We start from the raw sequence: 27,394 nt of genomic DNA, 5'->3' as shown, positions 1-27,394 counted from the left end.
TACTGTATGTGTTTCTTTATTCTATTGAACAAAAAAAAGAAAATATTTGGATAAATGATGACAAGCATACTATTAATGGTAGGCTACCTATTGGCTTCCATAGTATTTGTTTTCCTACTATGGAAGTCAATGTGTCCCGTCAACCAGGGTGGGATGTGCTGGGGGGATGCCGACGATTAACCCTGGGTAAATGATGACAAGCAAACCATTGACGGTAGGCCACCTATTGGCTTCCATAGTATTTGTTTTCCTACTATGGAATTCAATGTGTCCCGTCAACCAGGGTGGGATGTGCTGGGGGGATGGCGACGATTAACCCTGGGTAAATGTTGACAAGCAAACCATTGACGGTAGGCCACCTATTGGCTTCCATAGTATTTGTTTTCCTACTATGGAATTCAATGTGTCCCGTCAACCAGGGTGGGATGTGCTGGGTGGATGGCTAGGAGTAACCCTGGATAAATGATGACAAGCATAGTATTGACGGTAGGCCACCTATTGGCTTCCATAGTATTTGTTTTTCCTACTATGGAAGTCAATGGGTCCTGTAAACCAGGGTGTGATTTCTTGGGGGGATGGCGAGGATTAACCCTGGATAAATAATAACAAGCATACTATTGATGTTAGGCTACCTATTGGCTTCCATAGTATTTGTTTTTCCTACTATGGAAGTCAATGGGTCCTGTCAACCAGGGTGTGATTTCTTGGGGGGATGGCGAGGATTAACCCTGGATAAATGATGACAAGCATACTATTGACGGTAGGCTACCTATTGTCTTCCATAGTATTTGTTTTTCCTACTATGGAAGTCAATGTGTCCCGTCAACCAGGGTGGGATGTGCTGGGGAATGGATAAATAATGACAAGCATACTATTGACGGTAGGCTACCTATTGGCTTCCATAGTATTTGTTTTCCTACTATGGAAGTCAATGTGTCCCGTCAACCAGGGTGGGATGTGCTGGGGGGATGGCGACGATTAACCCTGGGTAAATGATGACAAGCAAACCATTGACGGTAGGCCACCTATTGGCTTCCATAGTATTTGTTTTCCTACTATGGAATTCAATGTGTCCCGTCAACCAGGGTGGGATGTGCTGGGGGGATGGCGACGATTAACCCTGGGTAAATGTTGACAAGCAAACCATTGACGGTAGGCCACCTATTGGCTTCCATAGTATTTGTTTTCCTACTATGGAATTCAATGTGTCCCGTCAACCAGGGTGGGATGTGCTGGGTGGATGGCTAGGAGTAACCCTGGATAAATGATGACAAGCATAGTATTGACGGTAGGCCACCTATTGGCTTCCATAGTATTTGTTTTTCCTACTATGGAAGTCAATGGGTCCTGTAAACCAGGGTGTGATTTCTTGGGGGGATGGCGAGGATTAACCCTGGATAAATAATAACAAGCATACTATTGATGTTAGGCTACCTATTGGCTTCCATAGTATTTGTTTTTCCTACTATGGAAGTCAATGGGTCCTGTCAACCAGGGTGTGATTTCTTGGGGGGATGGCGAGGATTAACCCTGGATAAATGATGACAAGCATACTATTGACGGTAGGCTACCTATTGTCTTCCATAGTATTTGTTTTTCCTACTATGGAAGTCAATGTGTCCCGTCAACCAGGGTGGGATGTGCTGGGGAATGGATAAATAATGACAAGCATACTATTGACGGTAGGCTACCTATTGGCTTCCATAGTATTTGTTTTTCCTACTATGGATGTCAATGTGTCCCGTCAACCAGGGTGGGATGTGCTGGGGGGATGGCGAGGATTAACCCTGGATAAATGATGACAAGCATAGGGGAGAGCGGGGTATGTTGTCACACTTTTCACACTGTCTAACATTTACTGAGCACCATACATCAAAATGGTATAAATCTCATACCAAATGAAAGAAGGAAGTCTTGGGCACATATGTTGTATTCATAACATCTTTATATCTTATCTCATTACAGAGTTGTAGACTGTTGAATAGTGACTGTGCACTTGTGACAATTTGCCCCATCGGAGGGTAAGTTGTCACACTAGGGCGGGTAAGTTGTCACACTAGATTATCTAAAAATAAGAACACAACTACTTAATTGTGAATATTGATTTTAATTTTTAAACTCAAACCAAACTGGAAATATAAACATCCGTGCCTGGAGAATCTGGAAAAACAATTATTTCAATCCAAATAATGCACATTTCAATTAAGTGGCAAGACCACTTTACTTTGAACTTTGGTTCAAATGTTCTATGGCTTTCACATAAAACCAGATAACTGAATGGAACGCTGCAGATAACTTGCTTAACTTAACATGTTTAACCTCTGAACAAAACAGATGCCCTGTATGACTAATAGGACTCATCTCCAGAATCACAATTCTGACACACATAAATTGTCTGGCCTGAGGTGCAAGCATCCTGGGCCCAATTGTTGCATTTTACACAGTTTACCCAGGGCTCCGTTGGACGACTCTTTGAAAATGGCTCTACACAGACGAGGCAGAAGCACTCTTCATCATCTGATGATGACTCTTGCATGATTTTTCTTCTTTTAGCTGCCTTGTTTTTCATAGGTCCAGATTTCTGCTTCCCTTTCTTTTGAAACAGCTTTTTGCTAGATTGAGGCTTATTCTTTTCTATATCATGTTTTCTGAGCATGTTCGATGTGTTTGTTTGTACAGGGGCAAGTTGTCAGATGTGACGACTTGCCCCAAAGTCATTGAGACAACTTGCCCCATACTTACTTGTGTGCTAATGTTGTCTAAATCTCAAGTTTAGCTCATCATATCACTTTAGCTAAAGTATCAAAAGACACTTTACGGTCTCCTCTATATTGTCCAAAATAATCACTTTAAACACTCACACCTCCCACAGTTGGATTGCATAAAATGTAACGTGATTTTTTTTGACTTTTTAAGCAGAAAAATAAGAAAATTGTGCTAACCTCAGATTACAGTGATCTTGACCACATGTGAACAGGAAGTTGACTATAGAAGAAGAAGTCACATAAAGTGGCTATTTGATTTTTGAGATAGAGCCTCTAGTGTTGGAGTTATTAACAGTGTGACAACTTACCCGTGTGACAACTTACCCCGCTCTCCCCTACTATTGACGGTAGGCTACCTATTGGCTTCCATAGTATTTGTTTTCCTACTATGGAAGTCAATGTGTCCCGTCAATCAGGGTGCGATGTGCTGGGGGGATGGCAAGGATCCCTGGGTCCAGCCCCGCCCCTGGATCTGAATCCAACCCCGCCCCCTGGATGTCGTGTTCTGCAGTGAGGCGCTACTGCCAACCCCGCCATTCTTTATATCCGTACCGCTGATTAATTATTTTTATCCCAAAAAAATCTAAATTTATCCCCCAAGAGTAATGGTCTTCAAATTATCTGATAAATGGCTTACAATAAAGATAATTTTATATAAGTAAAATCAGTACCATGCAATAGTGCAAACAACAGCAAAATCAGGAATGGAGTATTACTGTCAGCACTTCCGCTCCTGTGACAATAGCATGTCTATGTCATGATCCTTTCCATGTCCCGATTTTCCAAATATTGACAAGCACCAATAGTCTATTTCTTTGTGAAAACGCCAAATAGTAAATGGAAAAGAATTCTAAGCAGCATATCATAATGTAAAATTACAGAAAAAACTATTTTTGTATCACAGAAAATTTCAATAATTTATTGTGCTCGTTATTTTACGGTATTTGTCTGGCATCCCAGCCGGAATTTTACAGTTTTTTTACAGAAGTTTTTACAGTGTATTTTACAGGACCATCACAAAACAAATGTAATAAATATTTTCATTGAGAATAAAACAGCAGAATATTAAATATTCTGATCATAAAAAGCATTTTTGCATGTCTGGTGCAAACATAAAGAAGGTATGCTTTCTGTCATGTACAGTTTAGGTTCCGTAATTGTTTTATTAAGTTTCTGTAACGTAGGCCAGCTAGTCAGTGAATTCTGTGCAGTAAAAGTAAACTTCACTCCCCAACCTGAAGAAGTGCTCTAGCTCAGTGGTTTTCAAACTGGGGGCCGCGAGATGGTTCCAGGGGGGCCCCAGTTTTGTGACATTTTATGAAATACATTAATTTATCATGAATTCTGCGTAATTGTAATTACACTTTAAAAAATAAGGCTATTAACCAAAACACTACTTTTTTGTATAATTTAATGTTTTTTTATTAAAATGTTGAGTTTTAGAACAGTTTTTTTGTCACAAATTTTCTTTGAAGGGCCGCGAAGGAATGCACCGTACACAAGGGGGGCCGCACTCTGAAAAAGTTTGGGAACCACTGCTCTAGCGTCCGACTTTCATGCCAGACGAACGCGGTTCGAATCTCACTCAGGGCGGGTGCGAGTAGTAATGGTTACATTTATGTTATACATATTTTATTTCAACAGTTACAAGACATAGCTTAATACTCCAAATAACCAATATTCATAAATAAAAATATTTGAAAAACATCCCGCCCCCTGATTTTTTCACACCCTGCCATCAACTTTGTGCTTGCCATCATTTATCAAAATATTTTGTGTTAAAAATGAGGGTGAATAATGACAGAATTTTCATTTTTGGGTACACTAGAGTTATTACTCTTTCAAATAGTTTTATAACAGCATCATGAATATTTTTCTTGACCTCAACTACAGTGGTACAAATATAATTTGTCATTACAATGTCATTAAGTGTTAATAATACTCTGTCAAATAGTTTTATAACAGCGTCATGAATATTCTTCAATTCATAATGCTTTTTTTAAGTTTCCTCCATGTGTTTGAAAAATAAAATAAATTATCCAATAATAATAATAAATAAAATTGATGAAATTATATTTTATTGCATGTGGAGATCGATTCACCTAATTAAATGAAAACAATACAATAATGGGTTAATTCATGCAGCATTGGGTCCATATCACTGGAAAAAAAATCACACAAAAACAGTTAATTACATTAAATAAATGAATTAAATATTTTTTAGTTTTTTCTTCTGTGCCAGAACATTTTAAGTTTCATAAAGTTAAGTATAATCTTTTGATGTGTCTGTTGTATTTTGTTAAAGTATTTATAATTAATTGACAGATTAACACTTAATGACATTTAAATGACACACTTTAAAAATGGCTGGGGTATTTTTTGAACCATAATGGGTAAATATTGGACAGAACATATACGGAGTTTATTATTTTGCTATGTCATGATTCATTGATGACTTCTAGGCCGTTAGTAACCTGCAGTACAGCAACATGAGGGACATGCATGATCATGCTGTGTGTGTGTGTGTGTGTATTGCAGGCAGGGCCCAGTGGAAGTTGTACATAGCCAGAGCTGCATTAATTGGAGGTGTCGTGGCCTTCAGCACAGGTTTCACGCTTCACTTCCCTCCTAATGTAAATTAGAGGCTACACAAGTTATCCATTTGAGATATTGAGCCGGTATAGAGATAAAGCTGTGCACTTACTCTCCGCAGGTGCCCTGGGACCACGCTCCGTTTATCTGTCACCTGCATTACTGCACACAGCCGCTCGCTGCAGGTGCCATCAAATATTAAACGCTAACCTCCTTTCCTTAACTGACCAAACTGAACTGGTCACTCGGGCTTTGAGGCGAAGAGAGTTTTCTTTTCAATTTTATTTCTAACATCAACAAAGGATGTCCAGAGTCAGTAGATCAGCTTGGATCATCATAACATTTTATTTTGGGATAAACACTCCTAAAAATAAAGGTGATGCAAGGGTGGTTTCTCGGACAGGGATTAGCTTAAGCCAGGACTAGGCCTTAGTAAAAGGAAATATAACTAGTTTTAACAAACATGCCTTACTAAAAACATTACTTGATTGCATTTTGAGGCAAAACAAAGGGCACCGATGTATTTTAAGATATGTCAGTGCAAGTTGTTTTCAGTTTGGACAGCTCTTACATTTATTTTAGTCTATGATTAGTCTAATCCCTGTCCGGGAAACCGCCTCGTAAAGTTTATTTGCAGTAATGCCCTAAAAAACCAAAACATTTTTGCTTCTCCAAAAAACCTTCAAATACCAAAAGTTCTTGAAGAAACCATTTTCTTACCATTTTATAAAACCTTACCTTTTCAAAAATGGTCCCATTTTGTCCCTGGGGGAATATTCTTTAAAAAGGTCCTAATATGTACAATTTAGGTACAGATATGTACACATTTGGTACCGAAATGTACCTCTAATATACTAATAGAAACCCTTTAGGGTACAGTCCTAGTGATAGCTAGAGCTATTTTTTAACGTGTAGGTAAAGTTTTAAGGTAAAGAATAACAGCTCTGACATTAGAGCATCACCGGAGGAAATTATCCACCCCTGTGAGAGAAAACATTTGCGAGATGCCTCCAACATGCAGAACGCTTAACGCTACATTTAGTCAGCAGTTGTACAGGAGTTTTTTCATTTAACTTTGCTGTTTTAGTTTAGTGCTTCTTATCTCGCTCATCATAAGCAACCATCTGCCCTCAGGCCTGTCGTAAACGCAGTTTTTAATCATCTGCACAACAGCGCCTCCGCCAGCGTCGATGAGTTTTCGACTCACGGCGTCGGACAGGTGAGCGACCGCAGACCACCAGCTTCGGGACACGGCACCGTCGCATCTTCGCTTCCGCTCTGTGACACCAGCCTAATCTGATAAAAAATGGGGACAGGTTGAGTTCCCTGTACCTGGCAAGTACCTCCCAACCCGCACGCGTGGATTTCCTCGGATAAGGCCCGTCTTGGCAACCGCCGGGATCCTCTGGAGAATAGTTATAGGGTGATTAATCATTGTTTAGGCGCGGTATGTGTGGGAAGAATGAGAAAGCGGCGTTTCACACCTCTGAGGCAATTAATCCCGGTGATCTCCGCCAGGTTTGTCTTGTAGATAAGTCAGGGTACAAAACTGTTCCTAATTTATCAACCCACTCATGCCATCCGGCATAAAACACACAATTTATTTCCAATCATTTATAGTCAAATTTTAAAAAGAGTGACTTTGCCACATCCGAGTGTGCCTTATATTAGCTTCATATAAACTAAGTACCCAAGATTACAATGGGAATCTCGTTTTATTGTGCACATCTGGTCGAGTCACAATGCATTTTCTCATTTGCAAGCTAAATTTTTGAGCGAATGTGGCATAAATCATTTTACTAATAAGAAGCATAAGTGACGTGAAGCCATCTCCCCTCTCAGAACAAAGAAACAACATATGGCCTAAAAATCACCCTGCGCTATTATTGCCAGGGTGTATAACCTGCGTGAGGCTTTCTCGACGAATGATTGTTGTCTTCGGCGACTTCTCCGTATCTGCGTTTCCAAAGTAGACTTCGTATAATCGCGTTTCTCATTTGCCACCGTGTCAAAGAAGAAATTCTCCTTGACTTTCGATTAAACACCACATAAAACATATCACCACTTAAACGCAGTCAATATGGCTATTACGAGATCACAAAGCCTGTTCTTCCAGTGCATCGAGAACGCATCAGCAACGCAATACAATATAGTGATGGATGGACTAAAAATGACAAGATGAATGTCTTTATTATGTGTATGCTCGTTCCAGAATTCTGCTCGTGGACTCCAAATCATATTTGCCTCCTAAAATAAAGGGTGTGTGTGTGGGGGGGGTTAGGTACGCGTGCCAATAATAGTAAAATGCTTCTAGTTTTAATTGCATCATTACGTCCCCAATATCAGCAGCTCGCCTGCCAATATCAATATTGCCAAAGCATGGGTGGAATATAGATGGCCCAGGGTGAGCGTGGGTATACGCAGAGCGGCCCGACTGCCAGCTTCATCTCTCCTGCCCGCTGAGAAGGGAGAAAGGAAGTAGGCCGGAGATCATATCGTCTTTCTATTGTCCCTCTGTATTCCCTTAATTACTGATGGATCTTGTTTGGATTTTGATGGCAGCCCTGGATCTGTGGTTGCAATGCATAGGAATGGATGGGCCCGGTGGGAAACATCATATTACTGCTGTGCATGTGCGTGTGAGCGTCTCAGAGAGAAACGGAAAGAACGGTTGTGAAAAGGAAGGAAGAGCGATAGAGACGCTTGTGTAGTCGCATACGGCACCCCAAACAAAGGAAGCGTGACGGTGCAGATTGCTGGTTTTGTTATTTTCTGTAAGGTGAAGAGTTCATTAGCGGGGTCAGATGCATTCTGGGATTGCACTGCACACAACATGTAAACATTTACCTAAATGCTTTAGCAAGGAGCCGGTTGAGCTTTCAAATATTTCTTGTCTTCACTCTTAATATCAGCGAAACTGTCAAAAAGACCAAAAACAAAATAAAAGACACTCATCGCATGAATGATGCTGCACGATTGGCTTGTTGAACTTTTTCTGCTGTAATGGAGCTCTCAAGTGATCTGTCACTCTTAATTAAAATGTTGTTTACATATTAATTCAATTTTAAACAGTCATATAGTTTTGATGATAACAGATGGCACGCTGAGGTAATGGAAAGGACGGTGTGGAAAAAGATTGCACATGATTTATTTATTTATTATTTAAAATCTATATATTTTAAATCTTCTCAGATCTTATCAGATTTTCAAAATGTGAGAGACCATGAAGAACACAGGAAATCTCGCTGACTTTAACGCGGTCAAACGTAACTTTACAGTAAACAAACACAACGTGCTTAATTCAATTCAGTTTGTACATATCTGATGTTCATCTGTGCCTGCTGCGCCATGACTGCGGTTGTTATAGTTTCGTCTTTCATCAGCTCACTTTCTGATTGGGTAGCGTTTTTTACACGTGACAGTCTACAGCGGGCTGGTGATTCTCGCGAAATTTGACTTATGAGGTGTCATGAAACATTTTGATAAAAAAAGTAAATGCAAAGTAAGAGTATCAAAATAAGAAGCATACAGTTACCATATTTTTCGGTCTATAAGCCGCATTTTTTTTCATAACTTGGCTGGTGCCGCGTCTTATAGTCAGGTGCGCCTTGTAAGTCAATATGAATTAATTTTGACATTTATGAGGCAAGAGACATCATTACCGTCTACAGCCGCGAGAGTTCGCTATATGCTGCTTCTGTATTTATGTAATTCAATGAATTCAGGGATGTGGAATGACGAGTATGCAAACTTCACGCTAGTTGGTTTGTTCGGTTAATTTAGCCTATTCAACCTTCCAGGTAAGTTCTGTATGCTATGGTTTATTGTTTAAATAACTGATAATATTACTTTAACGTACAGACATCTATTCAGCCTGCTGTTCTGTCTGCTATTGTCTATTTGAATAACTTGCCTGTACAGATTAAATGTGTGTTCTTGGGCTTGGATTTTGTGAAATAATTTTTCTAAGTAAATGCGACGTATAGTCCAATGCAACTTTTATATGTTATTTTGTCTTAATGACGCATTTTTGAATAATGCGGCTTATACTCCGGTGTGGCTTATAGTCTGAAAAGTAGGCTACGGTACAAACATAGCAAACATAGCCAAACAAATTTAGTTGTTTTATCCACATTCAAGGGAAACATTTTCATTACCGCAACGTGTCCATGACTGCATTCGGGTTCTTTGACATGGAAAATTTATAATTAAAAAATAAAAAGCTTCAGTGCATGCTACACTATAAACATTTACAGTAAAGAAACAAGTGGTATTTGGTGATCATTGGAAAATGTAGAGACAATAATAAGGAATATAAATGTGTCCAAGAACAATTTTCTCATCCTCCGCAACAATTTTCAATCATTGTTTAAGCCCTCAAGGAACTAACATTTTCAAAAAAAGGAAGGGACACAATTGACTGTGACACTCAAGATGGCTACCAGGTAAACACTTTTTATTTTTTTAGGTTCCCCTCATACAACAGGATTTCGAATCGTATATCAACATTTGAATATTTCCAAATGTGACCGGATTTAGACCCTCTTAACACGCCGTGCACCACAGTAAAATCTGATAAGATAACCGGTTCAACCACAAAGACGATCAGGACTTTACCTAAGATTGTCGTAAGAGGAAATATCAGCCCAAATTCAACAAGATTATCTTTTGGTGTGTACCTGGGCTTTACCTAGATTAAGACAATTTCCATGCTTCCTTCTTTGTTTCACTGCGAGGTGGGGCCCGCGCACGCATTTTGCACACAGCATCTGGTTAAAACGCTCTTGGATGATTCTCGAATGAAGTGTTTTTCTCGCTCGAATTATAAAGGAAAGGGGTCAGCGGAATTGTGATGTGTTTACCACGCAAAATGATTTCCAAGCGTGGCAAGTTAACTTGGCGTGTTGCATTGTTCTTTTTAAGCATTGATTTATGTTTATGTTTGCAAGGGTTCAGCAGAGAAAATATTTGCACAAAGCACCTTGCTGTCTTTGTGGGGGCTTTTTAATCTTTCCCCCAATTTGTTTGATTGGTTGTCGTTTGTGCTCCATTGTTTGTCTTTTAGCTAACAAGCTCGTGGAAAGGCCATTTTGCCTCATACTTGTTTCGAAAGAGAAGAAGGATTTTATTGTTAAGTGAGATCTGGAAAACATCATTGACCTCAATAGATCTGATACAAGAGACCGTATCTTAGATAAGAGAATGAGAGGAAATGCTTGTCATATTCAGTTACTTTACTTATACATCATCCGTCTGCAATCCACATATGTGTCTTTAGTGTTTTTAATGGTAGAATATATATCACTTGTATACAAATATACAAAATGGGCCTAAATAGTTGAGAGGTTCACACATTTTTGCACAATCAAATTTAAATATTAAAGTCAAATTAAAGACTACATAGACTATAACAATGTTTAAACAGGTTATAGCTAACAGGGTTGCCTCATTTTGTCTTATACCTACTTTGCTTGTATGACTGTATGGGTAAAATGTCGTCAAAACTACAATTTGTGTAAAAGGACAAAATGGTATAAATGTTATTGTTACTTAATGGATGCAACACATTTAGGAACATTAAGTCTTTGTAACGGGGGGGTTTGTAATCATGCAGTAAGAGACCTTGATGTGTTTACCTACTTTTCATGCAAGGTTAAGTTTATGTTAGATTATAGCTCATCTAACACAACCAATAGCTCTCACAACAGAGTACGTGTGATTTATGCGACTAATACTTAAAAAAAGATTGGGATGGCAGCTTGTAAAGTTCAGCATAAAGTATCACTTTCTTGTCTGCAAGTTTTTAACTGTGCAGGACTGGGCTGTGAAAATCCCCGCTTGTTTTTGCAGTTGTTGTTGTTGTGTCTCTGGATGATAGTATATGATAGATGGAGTCGATCCAGGACATCTCGATCGACAGCTGTTGATTGCTATGAAAATCGAGAAAAGCTTCCAGAGCGGAACAATGCGCTCATTGCTCTCGCAGTTCAGTCGCCAACTGAGCCCGGCAGCGGGGCACTTCATGAATTTCAACCACAGGCACTAACGTCAACCAACAGAGAGTGTGGACACATGACGGAGAGAGAAAGACAAACATTCAGATCCTCTTATGTTCCACATGAGTCGACGTTTACAAAAAAAAAACATTTGTACTGAAATGCAGAAGACAACAGTTCTGTTTAGTAGTCAAAAATATCAAACTCTTTTGTATTTATTATGCAAGTTATTTTTATGACTTCATATACCGTACTGATGGGAGTTTGAGAGACTACCTGGATTATTTAGGATGTCATGCTGTTTAAGAATCTGAGTGCCCAAAACCCCCTTTACCGTAGTATAATGTGTACTTACTGCATGACATTGAGTTGATTAATGTTTATATAAAGTGGTTTAAACCGTACAACCACAGCAATGCTCAATACACAGTTACATTTACTGATAGCAACAATCTATTATAGTATTATCGAAGTCTTTTTAAGGAAGCTTAGTCGCATCACTGTGCATCCAAGACTTTGATTGTCAGAATCTGCACATGACCAAAGTCCCTCCCCCAGATGATGTCATTCTTTAACGGTTGACGATTGGCCTTTTTTACTGGAAGGCGGGACTAGAGCGGCCACACTGATAGTTGCAATCTCCCCCATTTATATCAATATCAGTGATGCATCTTGGTATTATTAAATATCTTTGGATTATGCTACATACACACCAGAAGCGAATTAAACTATTTGTGCATGTAGATACATAAAAAATCAATGCAAAGATGCCAATGACGCAAATTGGGTGGTGTGATTGCCATGAACATGAAAATATTAAGCGAAAAATTGAAATCCCGCAAGTAATCTAGAGCGAGGAACGTGATGCTTTGCGTTTGGTGTGTACGCAGCATTACTCAAAAGGAGTGTGCCTCATACATCTTGAAAAGTAAAGCTGCTGGCTCTTTGATCGCCCCCTGGTGGCTGGCTGCAGTACAAGTCATAAACCCCGCCCTCTCCATGCAAACGAACGGGACTCGGTCAAATAAATTACACTTCCAATAAAATTTTCTGAAAGATGGTTTTGGTCCTTTAAGGTAGTTGTTATCACGCTGATATATGTTTTATTGTTTATTTTTATGATAAGTTTCATTTTAGCTAGTAATTTGATGATATAAAAATGGAGCGTGTTGTTATGAATGACATTTGTGATTGACAGCTTCTCTGAGCGGACTCTCTGAGCTTCGAGGGAAGATTGAAGATATAACAATTATTAATTTTCAATTTATTTTACACGGACAAAATTAATTGTATTTAACTTACCTTTTTTTAGCGAGACAGTCGAATGAGACGTTCAAGGGGCGTGGTTAAATTGGGTGCACAAGCGTTTGGGCGGAAATTTGATACCGCGGCTCCACCTCCGGGGACCATGGATGATACCTTCTGGGTATGCCCTGGCTCCAAACTGACGTTTTTTGCGTAACATGTCAGCACCCATCATCTAGTCGATTCTAGTCAATTTGGACGTAAGCCCTTTATGGTTGCCAGGCAACATAAGCAGCTGCCCATTAATATGGAAGGTGTGGTCACATGTAAAGCTCAGCCAATTAGAAGTCTCCATTTAACATTTTTTATTATTTTTACATTTTATGCGTTTAGGCACTCACTTTCATTTAATAATACTTCAAGGGATACATTTTTATCCGTACAGGTGTATTCTGGTAATCAAACCCATGACCTTTGCGAGGCTAACGCAACGCACGAGGCTAACGCAACGCACAAGGCTAATGCACAAGGCTGCTCATGCATGCTTGCTAACATGTTCTACTAATTCAGTTATAACAAAGGCTACGTTCACACTGCAGGCTGAAACAGCCCAATTCCAATTTTTTTGCCCCTATGCGACCTGTATCTGATCTTTTCATGACAGTCTGAACGACACAGATCCGATCTTTTCAAATGTGACCCAGGCCACTTGGGTATGTGGTCCTGACTCCAAAACGTATCCAATCTTTTGAAATGCGACCTCCGTCTGAACGGCCAGGCCACATGTATCTGACCCGTACGTCATTGATAGGCTACAAACGTCATAATTTTGCATTGAATTAGGCGGGAACGAGAAGATAAACAACAACCATTGCGGACAATGCTGTTGAGACTAGTCAATGGCAGAGGTGTCAAGTAACGAAGTACAAATACTTCGTTACAATACTTAAGTAGAGATTTTGGGTATCTATACTTTACTTGAGTAATTATTTTTCAGACGACTTTTTACTTCTACTCCTTACATTTTCACGCAATTATCTGTACTTTCTACTCCTTACATTTTAAAAATCGCCTCGTTACTTCTTTTAATTTCGGCTTGTTTTCGTTTTTTACATTCCGGCTTGTCATCGTTAAAAAAAAAAACTATCTTGATAAATTGCATCATCCTGATGAATGCGAATGTGGTTGGATGAGAAGTATAAACATACACCATTCCGACACCCTATTGGTTTGTACGCAATCCCCGCCGTACGCAATCCCCGCCCCCCCAGCTGACTGCAGATGATCAAAAGTTTGTTCGATAGCGCTTCAAAGATAAACTTAAAAGAACCGCGAGAGCGATTGCAAAGCAGTTGGAGCAGTTTGCTCTCGCGATGCTTTGATATCATCCGCCATCCGTTTGTACAGTAACAGACTGCGGCCTTCTGCCTTCAAATGGAAAAGGACGAAATAAAACTCGCGGATCACTTTCAGGTCAGTACACATTCACAAGCCTGTGTAAATATATAGCTGGCTGCTGACACCAACTCATCTGTGTGATTTAAATAGTATAACAATGTACCAATTTAAATCATATAACTTTAGTTGTTCAACTTAAATGACATTGTGCTGCGTTGCGTTTTGAGGCATGGCAAAGATATCTATGCTAAAGACATCTGTTGTTTTGTAATAACTGCCCTAAATTTTATTTGCATTAACAAAACCTACTTAGCTAAATGCTTGAGTGTTAAATCAATTAAACACATAACCATACATAACAACTTTTGCTTTTGTTAATGGACATCAGCTGTTTCCTTAAACCTGACTTTTAATTTACTTACAAGAAAGACAGTCTTCAAAATTACTTGGATTTACACCGACATGTAAGATCAGCTTTGTCACATTAGATTAAGCTGAAGTCCATTAGCTACACTGGGACAGATGCAGAAATATAGGCTTTAATATATAATTGCATATGTGTGTAATTGTAGATTGTGTTGCTGTGAAAATACAATTATAAATGATAACAATAGCATATTTCTATCCTCACACATACTATAGTTTGTTGTTTTTTAACTAGAGAGGGCACCACTGTAAAAGTTTGGCCAGCAGCGGCCCTGCTCTGAATTTTGACTTTTTGCACCATTATAATATTTGAATATTTATATATAATGCTCAGTAGTACACATATAAGGTTCTTTAATGCAGTGGTTATGAAACCATTTTTTTGCGGCCTCCCTTGTGTACAGTGGATTCCTTCACAGCCCCCCCAAAAAAATTTATGACATAAATCATTCTAAAACATAAATTTTGAATTAAACAAAACATGTTAAATTATACAAATGTATTGATTTTGTTTAGTAGCCTTATTGTTCTGAGGTTTAATTACACAGAATTTATAATAAAGTAATGTATTTCATGAAATATTATAAAACTGGGGCCCCTGGCACCATCTCGCGGCCCCCAGTTTGAGAACCACTGCTTTAATGTACTTGTTTGCATTGTACTAAAATGCGTTCATTTTTAATGGGCATATACCGTATGCAGTTGAAACAGATAGCCTAGTGCAGGGGTAGGCAACATGGAGTTCCGATGTCCTGCAGAGTTTAGCTCCAGGTCTAATCAAAAGCCCCTGAAAAAGTCACCTGAAACTGCAGGTAGCCAAGGTTTTGTAAGGGTTGGAGCTAAAATTTGCAGGACATCGGCACTCCAGGACTGACATTGCATACCCCTGGCGCTAGTGCATCCCACATTTTTTAACATTAACATTTTAATATGACACTATAGTTATTATGGCCTTAAGGAAAATTTTTTAGAGGAGATAGGGTAGTGCACAATAGGCCCCTGTGGTGCGGCCTAGGCTTTTTTCTGTAATGACATTTTTTTCCTTACATTACTTTTACTTTTATACTTTAAGTAGTTTTGAAACCAGTAATTTTTCACTTTTACTTGAGTAAAAAGCTTGAGTTGATACTTCAACTTCTACAAAAGTCTTTTTAAACTCTAGTATCTATACTTTTACTTGAGTAATGAATATGAGTACTTTTGACACCACTGGTCAATGGAAGGGAAGCGTGGTCATATATTTAATTAATATTTGCTAACACTGCTCCACAAAACGCCATGGCCAAAAACCTTGCTCTCCTCCTTCTTTTTAATTTTCTTCTTAAAACAAGATTGTAATTGTGCTGGCTCCGTTGGGAAAATAAGAGCTCCGCTGTTGACTACACTGTTGTTGACATCCATGTATAACGTTAGCTACTTCCGCAAATAACGAGTGACGTCGTTGACAGTTGAGTACTCTTCTGCGCATACGGGTCACTTCTGGGTCATTTCACGTTCACACAGGAGATCACAAAAGGTCCCATCTAATTGGAAATGTGAACGGCCTTGCAAAAAAAAAAAAATTGGAATTGAGCAGTGTGAACGTAGCCAAAGTCTCTTCAGTGAAGTCGTGCCACTAGGTGGCCATATTTGCAATTCCTCTGGGCAGTTTTTTCAGTTATGCAAGACTAAAATCTATTTAACCCTTTCCTCGCCATTGACGAGTTAACTCTTTCCCCGCCATTGATGAGTTAATCGTCAATTTAGAGAAACCGCTTCCCTGCCAATGACGAGTTTTTCTGGCAATCCGCAATACCACTATTATTCGGGTGGCACTCTTACCCAACTTGTACAACCAGGAAGTTTGTTTTGATCAAAACAAGACAATAAGTCTTTCACAAAAACACAGGGAAAGAGTTAAATGGTGAGAGACAGAAATCTCTAAAACCGTGTGCTAAATTATCACAATTAAACAACATATATCTGACAAACAATTATACTTGACATCAACTGTACCAGTCTTTTGTTTTAAAACTTGCATTGTGCTAAAAACAAATTTTTTCGAGGTCACTTCAGCAACTGCGCACGTGCACATGTTGGCTAGCGTCTCACGTGACTCTGTACAGAGCCCCTCCCCCAGAGAATCGACAGTCGTTATTGATTGACGATTGGTTCATTAACTGGAAGGCGGGACTTCCATCGCCAAAGCAGCCATATTGATTATTGCATTGTCCCCTATGCATAGTAATAGGAATGCTTAATCTTGTTATATCCAATATCTTTGGTTAAATCTACTTGTAAAATTCTTGTCTGTGTGATTTGTCATTTGATTTAATTTCGTGTATTTCTCTATAACTTTGTGTCACAGCCTCGACACAGCTGCGACCTCTTAATAAAGAAGCTAACGACCGAGCGTGTCCATGTGTTTGAACTGTATGTTGGGGAGTTCATCAAGGCGAATTAGCACCACCTCAATACTTCAGCACTTTTAAACAGAGACCGTCATCCGCTGTGTTTTTTTATGAATCCATTACGATTAGAAATTAGAGACAGTGGGGCAGAGAGGGAAAAAAACAGTGGATTGTTTTTAACAAAAATTAGCATTCTGTGAGAGATCTATCCCCAGGTTTAATTAAGGCATATTCACTATTCCAGTTCATCATTGGCTTTATGTAATGTTAAAAAACAAGTTCTGCTTATTGGCATCTGTTTATTTCTTATTAAAAAAGAAAACATTATACTGGGTGATTTGGCACCTTCGTAGTTTGTGCCTGGGCCTCATATTATGGGAATTCTTGGTTTGTGTGATGATTAAATGCTTAATAAAAAATTCATTGCTGTCGCCAACATCTGCATTGTAGCTCTAACGGCTCACTGGAGTGTGTGCGGCTTGTAAACTTTCCAAACGCGTTGTCGAGAACCCTGGAAAGTTCAGCGTCGAGTTTGCCTCGCTCATTACGAAGCTACTCCTGCGCCTGCGATTAGACAAAGAACAGTTTTTAATTGCTTTAAAATCGGAACGCATGATAAGAATGGATTAATTTGATTTTTCTGTTTCTACAAGTAGCAGATGGTTTATGTCTTAGGAACGCTCGTGTTGTAAAATGAGATCCCCAGCTCGCCTCTGATTGGTCACTGTTAATGAAGCATGCTGTGCTGATTATTGATTTAGAAAATGAGGATGACACCAGGATTGTGCGTGTTGTGGTAATAAATTAAAAAGAAAGGTGTTGTCTTTTTTTAATGATCGGCAGAAACCTATTTTAAATGACGTAAAATATTTGATTTTCTTTTCAGGTGGTCTCTGGCCCGTCAACGTCATTTGTTGTTGATTAAAAAAAATACAAAACCTTCTTTTTTCTGACGCTGCTAACAAGCAGATGGTCGACTTGACTTATTTGTGTTTTGCGTTTCTGAATGACCAATCCGGTGCATGATGGGAAACTCAATGAGATGCTTGTCAGAGGAGAAACAATTCATTGGAGAGAGCCCACCAGAGCTTTGTGTGTGTGTTTGTGTGTGTTCTGCTCTGTTAAGATCTCTACAGCCCTCCCCTCCTCTCTCTCTCTCTCTTTCTCTCTCTCTCTCTCTCTATCTATCTTGTATTATTATTGGCTGTGGCAAGAGCAGCTGTTTCGGAGTGGCATCGCTCTCCGCATTAATAACTTTCCACTGGTGATTAGCACACGGAAGTGGAGTCCAGTGATGGAGCTAATGTAGCTCTCCCGAGGGCTGTCGTTCTCTCGTGAGGCCTGTCTGTGTCACCGGGCTGTCTTGCCCCTTTTCCACTGAGCCTGTTTCAACCCACCAAGCAATTTTGCATTTAAAAGACGTCTAATAGCCGTCCAAAGACAGCCCAGACGTCTAGGCTAAAACAAGGCAAAATGTAGGCTGTCAGCGAAAATTTAATAGACGTCTAACTAGGGGTGGGCGATAAACCAGTAGGTATGATAAATCAGTAGAAATTTGTAAACCGGTAGAGATTTTGGACTATAGTCTCTATCGAGGTCACGAAAACTTAAAGTTTGCACACATATTGAAGCACTGCAGTTTAAAAGCAAATGATTTTAAGCTGTTAAAACACAAACTGAGCTATACAGGCATGCGCATGATGTTTCTGTGTGAAAGGAGCACGCAAGCCGTGCACCCGCTGTTCATTGAGCAAGTAAGCATTTATGTCAACATTAAATATGTCAAATTTCTATCAAAATTCCCATTTAGGTATCCTGATAAACATGGTCTTTTAAGTCTTTACTCTTTTGCTTCTCACTTCCCGGACGAGTTTTTATGGTAATCTTCATTTCCGCTATTATCCACCAGATGGCACTCTTACCCAATTTATAAAAAACAGCCTGATCTCACGAGAAATTGTACATATTTTACGAGTTGGCTAATTCATATAAATTCATACGAAGTATGTGCCCCGCGGAACCTAACTGAGATAGTTTGTTATAACATGACATTGGCGGGGGTCTTTCCTATGCCATGGCCATGAGTGGGTCAGAGGCAGTTTTATAACACATTATTATTAATATCTGCATTAATATTATCGTTAATATACCATTATTAATACCATTGTCAATACTATCATTATTAATATTATTACTACTCATCACCCCTATTACATCTACTATTATCATTAATATTATTGATATTATATTAATACCATTATCAATATTACTATTATTTATTTATTTATTTATTTATTTATTTATTTATTTAATATTATTATTGCTATTACTACTACTATTACTTTTTATTTATATGATTTTTTTATCTTCTTCCTGATCCTTCACTCTCCCCTTAAGTCCGGATGAAATTAGTATTTTTGTTAATTTGTTTATCATTACTATTATTGCTATCTGTCATTTCATATTAATATAATTTTTCATTATTATTATTGTTAATAATATTCCTAATATTATTATTATTATTATTGCTATTATCACCCTCCTTATCAATTTTGTTGATTTATTTACATCTAATTATTTAGATTTTATTTAAAATAAATAAATAAAAAATAAAATAAAATAAATTTATACGAAGTTAATCGTGCAAAATCATACAATTCTCATGAAAAAACAACAACAATAACAACGAATCCGAACCCCTATCCCCAACGTCACAGGGGTCAAGGCAAATCGTACCAAAACGTACAAATGTGGTCGTATGAATTAATACTAATTAGCCAATTCGTAAAATATGTATGAATTCTCGTGAGATAGCGTCAGATAGCATCAGCTTATTCTCCACCTTGTAAACTCTGAATCTGATCTCTAACAAAAAGTCTTTACAAAAATGCAATTATTTCAGCTTTTTGCTCAAAATTTTGTATTTTTGAAGAAAACTCATATTTGAGAGGTAATAAAATGAGAACAAATGAAGATAGGATAAAACTTTTTTCAGTTTTTTTTTAAAGCTGAGGGTCTGTTCTTTTATTTTAAATATATTGTATGTTTATATATTTATAGAGGAAAAATTTCCTGGAAGGCATTTTGTGAAGGATTGCTGGCGGGCAATAAAAAAAAATGGCTGGCGGGAACGAGTTAAGAGAAAGTAAACAACTGAAAAAAGAAAATGCATGCCTAAAGGTATGTGGGCGATTCTCACGAAAACTTGGTTTTAAAAATGTCAAGCATGAAAATGTAAAAATTGCTTAAATTTACTTTTTTTCCCACCAGACATTGAAACACAAAGTCTGGAGTAAATGGGAACATTACTTTAAAAACTTTTACTTATCATTTAACACTTTTTGTAACATAATTTTAAAAATTAGTCCTAAAAAATCTCATTACCGCAACACTCAGAAAACATCAACACTGACATATTTTCAAAATGACATGACAAACCTGAAAGAACATCATTTGGAGATTCTGCACATGGATTTAAAATCAAAGTATTATGCTTCTATTAATTAAATTAACATTTAATAAGCATCTGTTGCGGTAATGATAATTAAAATGTTGTGTAAGCATTCTGACAAGACAATATTTCAAATTAACTGTAAAAAAATGACCTTACCTGGTAGCCATCTTGAAGTAACTGGTCCATGTGCTTGGTAACTCAAAATCAAACTTTATTAAAATTCTGTATGTGTGCTTAAACTGTTCTCAAAAAGTGTTGCAGAGGATGAGAACATCAGGCATGGACACATCATTTTCCTAATTTTTCTTCAGTATTATTATACATGAATATTTAGTAAATATTTTTTCTGTCATCTAAAGTAGTCTAGCAAAACATCCATTTATTTTATTTTTTAATATTTTTGTGTTAATTTGATTAATTACAACATAACGCATGTTCAAACACAGCCGGACACATTGCGGTAATGAGAATTTCAGCAGAAAATGAGATAAAATTTCCAATTTTAAATTCTTATGTTGAAATCACACATTGTGCAAGGTAGAACACAGTATTGTGTTAATTCTGATGCTTTTTAATGTTACTATATTACACATTTTAAAGCTAAAATCATTAGTGCCGTGGTGTTTCAATGGTTTCGTGAGAATCACCCATGTATAGCCCATCCCTACGTCTAATCATGAAAAAAATAATAAATAGATGAAAGCAAACACCTTGTAATCACTGTTGACTTTGCTTACATGATGAAATATAAGACATCTCACAAGTTATTATGCAAAAACAACATGCAACCATATTCAAGTTAATTCTGGCTAGAAGTGGGTTACTCATACGTAGCTGGACTATATCGAGTCAATAGTTAACCTAGTCCTGGACGGTGAAATGATTGCTACTGCTTGCTGGGAAAACATTCCAGGCATTTCTACTGCTGTATAATGACTTTTAAGCTTATTTTTTTTTTACTTATTATTTGCATGACGTACAGATAGCACCTTGTGTAGTTACTCCACAGTCATACAAAAGGCATAATGTATATGTGACTCTGGACCACAAAACCAGTCATAAGGGTACATTTTTTATGTTTTGTTATGATAGGACAATATCTGAGGGTGCCAAACATTTAAATATTGAGATTTAAAGTTGTCCAAATGAAGCCCTTAGTAGCACATATTACTAATGATAAATACATTTTTGATATATATACGGTAGGAAGCGTACAAAATAGCTTTGTGGAACATGATCTTTACTTTATATCCTAATGATTCATGGTTCATCCAATGTATTGTTGACTGTTGCTACAAATTCTGACTGGTTATGTGTTCCAGGGTCACATATAAGCATATACAGATATTTTTCGGTGCTTTACTGTTCATTCAATGAAAAACTCATACTGCACATTTTTGAACAGCATGAGGATAGGTAAATAATGACACATTTAACATTGTAAGTAATTAAATTCAGCATCTTTATCAGAGCTGAACAATAAAGATGGCGTGAAGCCAGCAGGAAAGAGTTTCAGGCCAGTTGGCAGAACATTCACATTCCCCATCCGTCCAATGCTGTGTTGTCAATACATTTCACATTAACTGATCATGTGATTTTATACATTGCATACTTGTGATTGTCTGTGATGATCAGGGTGGATGAACCACATATAAGACTATCATTTTACCTTAAAAGTAAACATGGTAAACAAGTCCCTAAAGTTTTACAAGCCACTTACTTATCATTTGAGAAATTGATGAATCAACTGTGAACATTGATAAAACCATTAAACAAACAGTAAAAACATGACAAATTTATAAAGATACTGTACAGTTAATATTATTCAACACTTCTATTTAAACAATGTAATTATAATGTTTAGATATGTATTTTAATACACACTGTAAAATAAATTACAATGTTATTGCAGCTGGGTTGCCGGTAATTTACCGTAGATTTACATTTATGTTATTTACTGGCAAGAATTTGTTCAAAGTTAATTACATTTTTAATATTAACAAGTATTTATCTTTACAGAATAAAACTATACAATAACAGCCTCATGCAAAGCATTCTGGGAAACAGAAGTCATCATCAACCTTTTTATGTTTTTTTTCTTCAGATTTTGTTTACCATAATGTTTTGCTTGATACTGTTTTTTTTAGTTTTACTCTATAAAGACAAAGACTTGTAAATGTTTAATGTTCATTTAACTTTGAACAAAATGTTGCCAGTTAAAAACATAAATTTAAATCTACGGTAAATTACCGGCAACCCAGCTGCAATTTCTACGGAATTTTTTTACAGTGCATGTTTGCAAGTAATTCAAAGTTACATAAACTTGAAACCTTTCTAGCTGAACTGTCACTTTAAATGTAAAATACGAAGTACATGTTAAAATCTTATTTTCATATTTCCCTCAAGCATGTTAACAAAATAAACCACATCCTTATGTTCCCATTCTCGGCATGCAACACATCTTCTGCATTGTCTGTAAATAGGCATCTTTTGAATATTTTGCCACCTGTTACTGTCCGCAGGCAAAGTTCAGTGTGACACGGATGCGGCAGGTCTTCATTCCTCACAGGAGGCAACAGAGCAGCGTCACTGTTGCGGCTGTGGGACGTTTGAAGTCCCTTGTGGATTTTGTTGCATCATTAACTATTTACGTGATGTCACTTCACGTTATTTACAGTGGACTGGTGGTAAAACCCACGTGTGGCTCTTTAATGCTGCAGAAACGTCACCTGCAGATGCAAGGCACCAATAAAAATGAACTTTACTGTGGCACAGAAGTGCTGCTTGGCCTGGTTTATCCAAGCTATATGCAGTCAGAGCGTCAGGCTCAGTTTTGCATAAACATTTGTGTAGATCAGCGCTCTTTGAACTTTTTCGTGAGCAAGGGCTACCACAATGGATAAAACAATCTGGAGGGCTACTTTTTCAATATAGACTTTTTGTTTTACTTGTGGATTTTACTTGCTGATATGTTTTATCATTTTTAAATGTTAACATACATAAAAGAAGCCAAGCTAATATTAAAAATATGCAATAAATAAATAATAAAATTGAGGCTATAAATAGAATGTGCTTTGATGGGCAACTCACAGACTCTATGCGGGCACCATGTTGGAGACCACTGGTACACTGAAAAAAATGATTCATTGAATTTAATTAATTTTTTAAGGTAAGTGGTTGCAATCAATTTATTTAAGCTACATTTAAATAAAAGTTTTCTATTTTTATTTTACTTTACTAATATATTTTGTTTAAATGTAGCTTAAATAAATTGATTGCAACCACTTATCTTAAGAAAATGTAGTAAATTCAATGAATCATTTTTTTTTCAGTGTATAGATACTTTGATCAGAATCACTTGATTTGAAGGATTTAGTGTTTTATAAGGATTTATATTTTCCCAGTATTGGACAGAACACATGTTGGGTTAATAAATTAACTACCCAGTCTCACAAGGTTTTGTGATATAGTCACATAAATTTTTTATTCTTTTTTTGTGATATTATCACAAATTTCCAAACTTTTTCGTGATCGTATAATGAATTCCTGTTTTCATGTTGGTTACTCAAATGCTTTTTCCTATTTTCAAACCTTTGTCACTTTGGTTTAGGGTTAGATTTGGTGTTTGCATTAGAATGTCACTTTGTGTATTGGTTTATACTATTTTTTCAGATTTTTTTTATATGTCGCCTGGTGTTAGGGTTACGGTGCATTCACACGGGGTGTAAGCATTAACGCTTCTCATTCACTTTTAATGAGGGATGTCATGCATTGCCGAACTGAATTGTGGATCTGCCGTTGCCGCATCAGTGACGTTGCTCGAGGTAGAAGTTGAACATTTCTTAACTTTTTAAGTGTGGCAACACATGCGTCAGCCAATCAGATCACCCTATGCAAATAACCTAGCCAGAGCCAGCCAATTACGTTTATGGAAGACCGGAGCATGTGTTGCGGCCACTGTGATTGGCTGTTGGCCACGCTTCCGATAACGGCGCATTCACACGTGCCGAAAGACTTAACGCTTGATGGAAGGCTTATCTGAAGCGTGTTCAACTTCTGCCGCAAGCAACGGCACTGACGCGGTGCCGACGGATCCACAATTCAGTTCGGCAACGGATGACGTCTCCCATTAAATGTGAATGAGAAGTGTAAACGCTTTCGCCTCGTGTGAATGCGCCGTGAATGCAGAGTTAGAGTTGGGTTTGGGTAGGGATCTCATTTTAGGTAAATCTAATCCTAAACCAAAGCGACAATGGTAAGAAAACCGTTGAGTAACCAATACGATAATCACACGAAAACAGGAATTTGTTTTACGATCACGGAAAAACGTGGAAATTTGTAATAATATCACGAAAAAAGAATCTATATAACAAAATTTTGTGAGACTGGGCTGAAATAAACCTATGCTGAGTTGTTTCAATGCAATGCGTGTTTGGGTTAACAACAACCTCGCATTGGTTTATTTATTAAAGGAATAGTCTACTCATTTTCAATATTAAAATATGTTATTACCTTAACTAAGAATTGTTGATACATCCCTCTATCATCTGTGTGCGTGCACGTAAGCGCCACCAAACTTGCTTGTATTACTACTCGTCTTAAATAGGAAAAACGTTGATGTGTTTGGTCACTTCTAACTTTATCTCTTAATGGTACCATTGAATGAATGGGGCTAAGCTAAATGCTATCGAAGCGTTGCAGCGCGCTCCAGCGCTTACGTGCACACACACAGATGATAGAGGGATGTATCAACAATTCTCAGTTAAGGTAATAACATATTTTAATATTGAAAATGACTAGACTATTCCTTTAACCCAACATGTAGTATGTCCAATATTTACCCAGCATTGGGTTAAAAATAACCCAGAAGAATTTAGTGTGTTGATATTTTTGAAATTAAAATGTCCCATTACAATGCTTTCAATGACTTTAAATAGTTTAAAAAAACAATAAATAGGTTTGCTTTGTGTGCGATAAAATCGAAAGTTGTTATAAAAATAGACTCATATAAAATTATTCACATGAAAAACTTTTCTTCTTAAAGGAGTAGTTCACCCCAAAAATTATAATTTGCCAATATTTTACTTACTCTCAAGCCATATCATGTATATGACTTGAGGTTTTGTAAGGAAACATTTATATTTTATAAACTTTATAAACTATGCCTGTACGCTATCCATGAGAGAGTTGAGGTCGAGCGAAAGTCTGACCTCTTACCCAACATTACAAAAACCCATTTGTGACCCAGGAACACAAAACCAGTCATAATGGTATTTTTTTTTTAAATTGAGTTGTTAAAAAATATTTATGTATTATCATATATTTAGATGATTATAATCTGCTTTTTATTGATGTACGGTTTGTTAGGATAGGACAATATTTTGGAAAACCACCTTTAAAGTTGAATTTCTTAGCAACACATATTATAATGATAAATAATTAAAAAATATATATATTTATGAGGGGAAATTTACAAAACATTTTCATGGAACATGATCTTTACTTAATATCCTAATGACTTTTGGCATAAAAGAAAAATCGATAATTTTTACCCATACAGTAAATTTAATATCGTAATTTTTACTCATACATATTGCTGGCTATTGCTACAATTATACTTGTGCAACCTAAAACTGGTTTTATGGTCCAGGGTCACATTTAATAACTGTATGAATTAGTTTTTGATGGATGGATTTACTTTTTAGAGCATTAAAAATAGGGGAACAATCCAATGCCATTATAAAGTTGAAAAGAGCCAGGATATTGAATAAAATATGGGCTAATTTTAATTTTGGGGTGAACTTATCCTTTAAAACAGTTTATATACCGTACTAAACTGGACTTATTTCTCCAGTTTTGTGTGGTTCAGGATTAAAGCACCGGACCTGTATTTCACACAGTCCACTTTTAATCTGAGCCGGATGAACTGTGACGTCACAATTGTCACTTGCTTAGATGTCTCTGATGTAGTTGAGAACTCTTCAATGCTTGGCCACACACCTGCATTTGCATTCTTTATTTTAAAGAGGACAAGTTGATTTTGACAGCACTTCATGGAAATTGTCTTAACCCAAATACAATAAAGGATGTCAGGCATTGTGTTATTAATAGTTTCCCCGCATGCATTGCACATCTGTACTGAAATGAGATCTCAGCTGTTTTAGATGCCACACGCGAGCATCATGTATGTGGTTATCTTGTATCTATTCTTCTCTATGTGGTTTTGCAGCAGCTGTTACACACACACATAAACACACTAACTTTAACCATATTATCATGGGCACATTACTAAACTATTAGTACAGCGTGACAGAAACACTTCTGTACCAGTTTGGTCATCTTTTTTTTGTTTGACTCCAGGTACACATCTATAATAAGGGTTGCATTTTAAATGGGTCATATCATACATTTTTTATTATATAATTCTTCCCCCCTGAGATCCCATGTTTATAATGTTAGTAAAGTGTTTTTGTGCCAAAAACAGTCATAATTTTGTTTTTCATCAGCATTTTTCAGCCCCTCTCCTACTACAGTATAAGAATAAAATGGGGCACTTTTTCCTGTTGTCAGTAACCATGTGTTTATATTAAATAATTGTTTTGCAAACAACATACTGTTTATCTAATCATTTATTATATGAAGATATATTTTTCTTTTTGAACGTCTTTAAAGTGTGAAATTAACAAATTTTCTCTGTCTGCTGTTGTTTGCAGGTGCTAGTGAATGGCTTTGGCTGTGTGTGTGTGTTCTTGTGGTGCTGTCAGCCAATCAGCCGACAGGATGATCACATGATGTTCACATCTCTGATTACTGTCTCAAGGTAACGGGGTGGCCTGAACTGAGCATCCAAATATTAGATTTTGAATCATCTGCTTCTGGGGTGTCCTGCATCAGGATGAGCAACAATCTTTAGGTTTTACAGACCCATTGAGTTCACAGGGCTTTACATACATACAGCTGTTTGCCCTCAGGCGATATTTCCTGTTTTTATAAGTTGCAGAAAGTTTACGAGATAACTCATCAATGGCAGTAGAAATTACAGTATTTCTAGCATCAGTTTGCCAGTAACTTACTGTAGATTTAATATATAAAAATCACAGTGGTTGAGATTTAAAAATATCTGTAACA

The 27,394-nt window shown here is 37.2% G+C and overlaps 1 long non-coding RNA gene across 1 annotated transcript in view; it reads left to right on the top strand.

The window, feature by feature from the left end:
• LOC129448771 (uncharacterized) overlaps nt 1-27,112 on the top strand; it is a 99,025-nt gene extending 71,913 nt beyond the window's left edge. The window contains exon 4 of the long non-coding RNA XR_012371643.1: nt 26,980-27,112. This is a non-coding gene — a long non-coding RNA (uncharacterized lncRNA). The remainder of the gene's footprint in view (nt 1-26,979) is intronic.
• Nucleotides 27,113-27,394: the final 282 nt, after the last annotated feature.

Source organism: Misgurnus anguillicaudatus, chromosome 10 (genome assembly GCF_027580225.2).
Source record: "Misgurnus anguillicaudatus chromosome 10, ASM2758022v2, whole genome shotgun sequence".
Lineage (NCBI taxonomy): Eukaryota > Metazoa > Chordata > Actinopteri > Cypriniformes > Cobitidae > Misgurnus > Misgurnus anguillicaudatus.
This window is presented reverse-complemented; position numbering and strand designations above follow the sequence as displayed.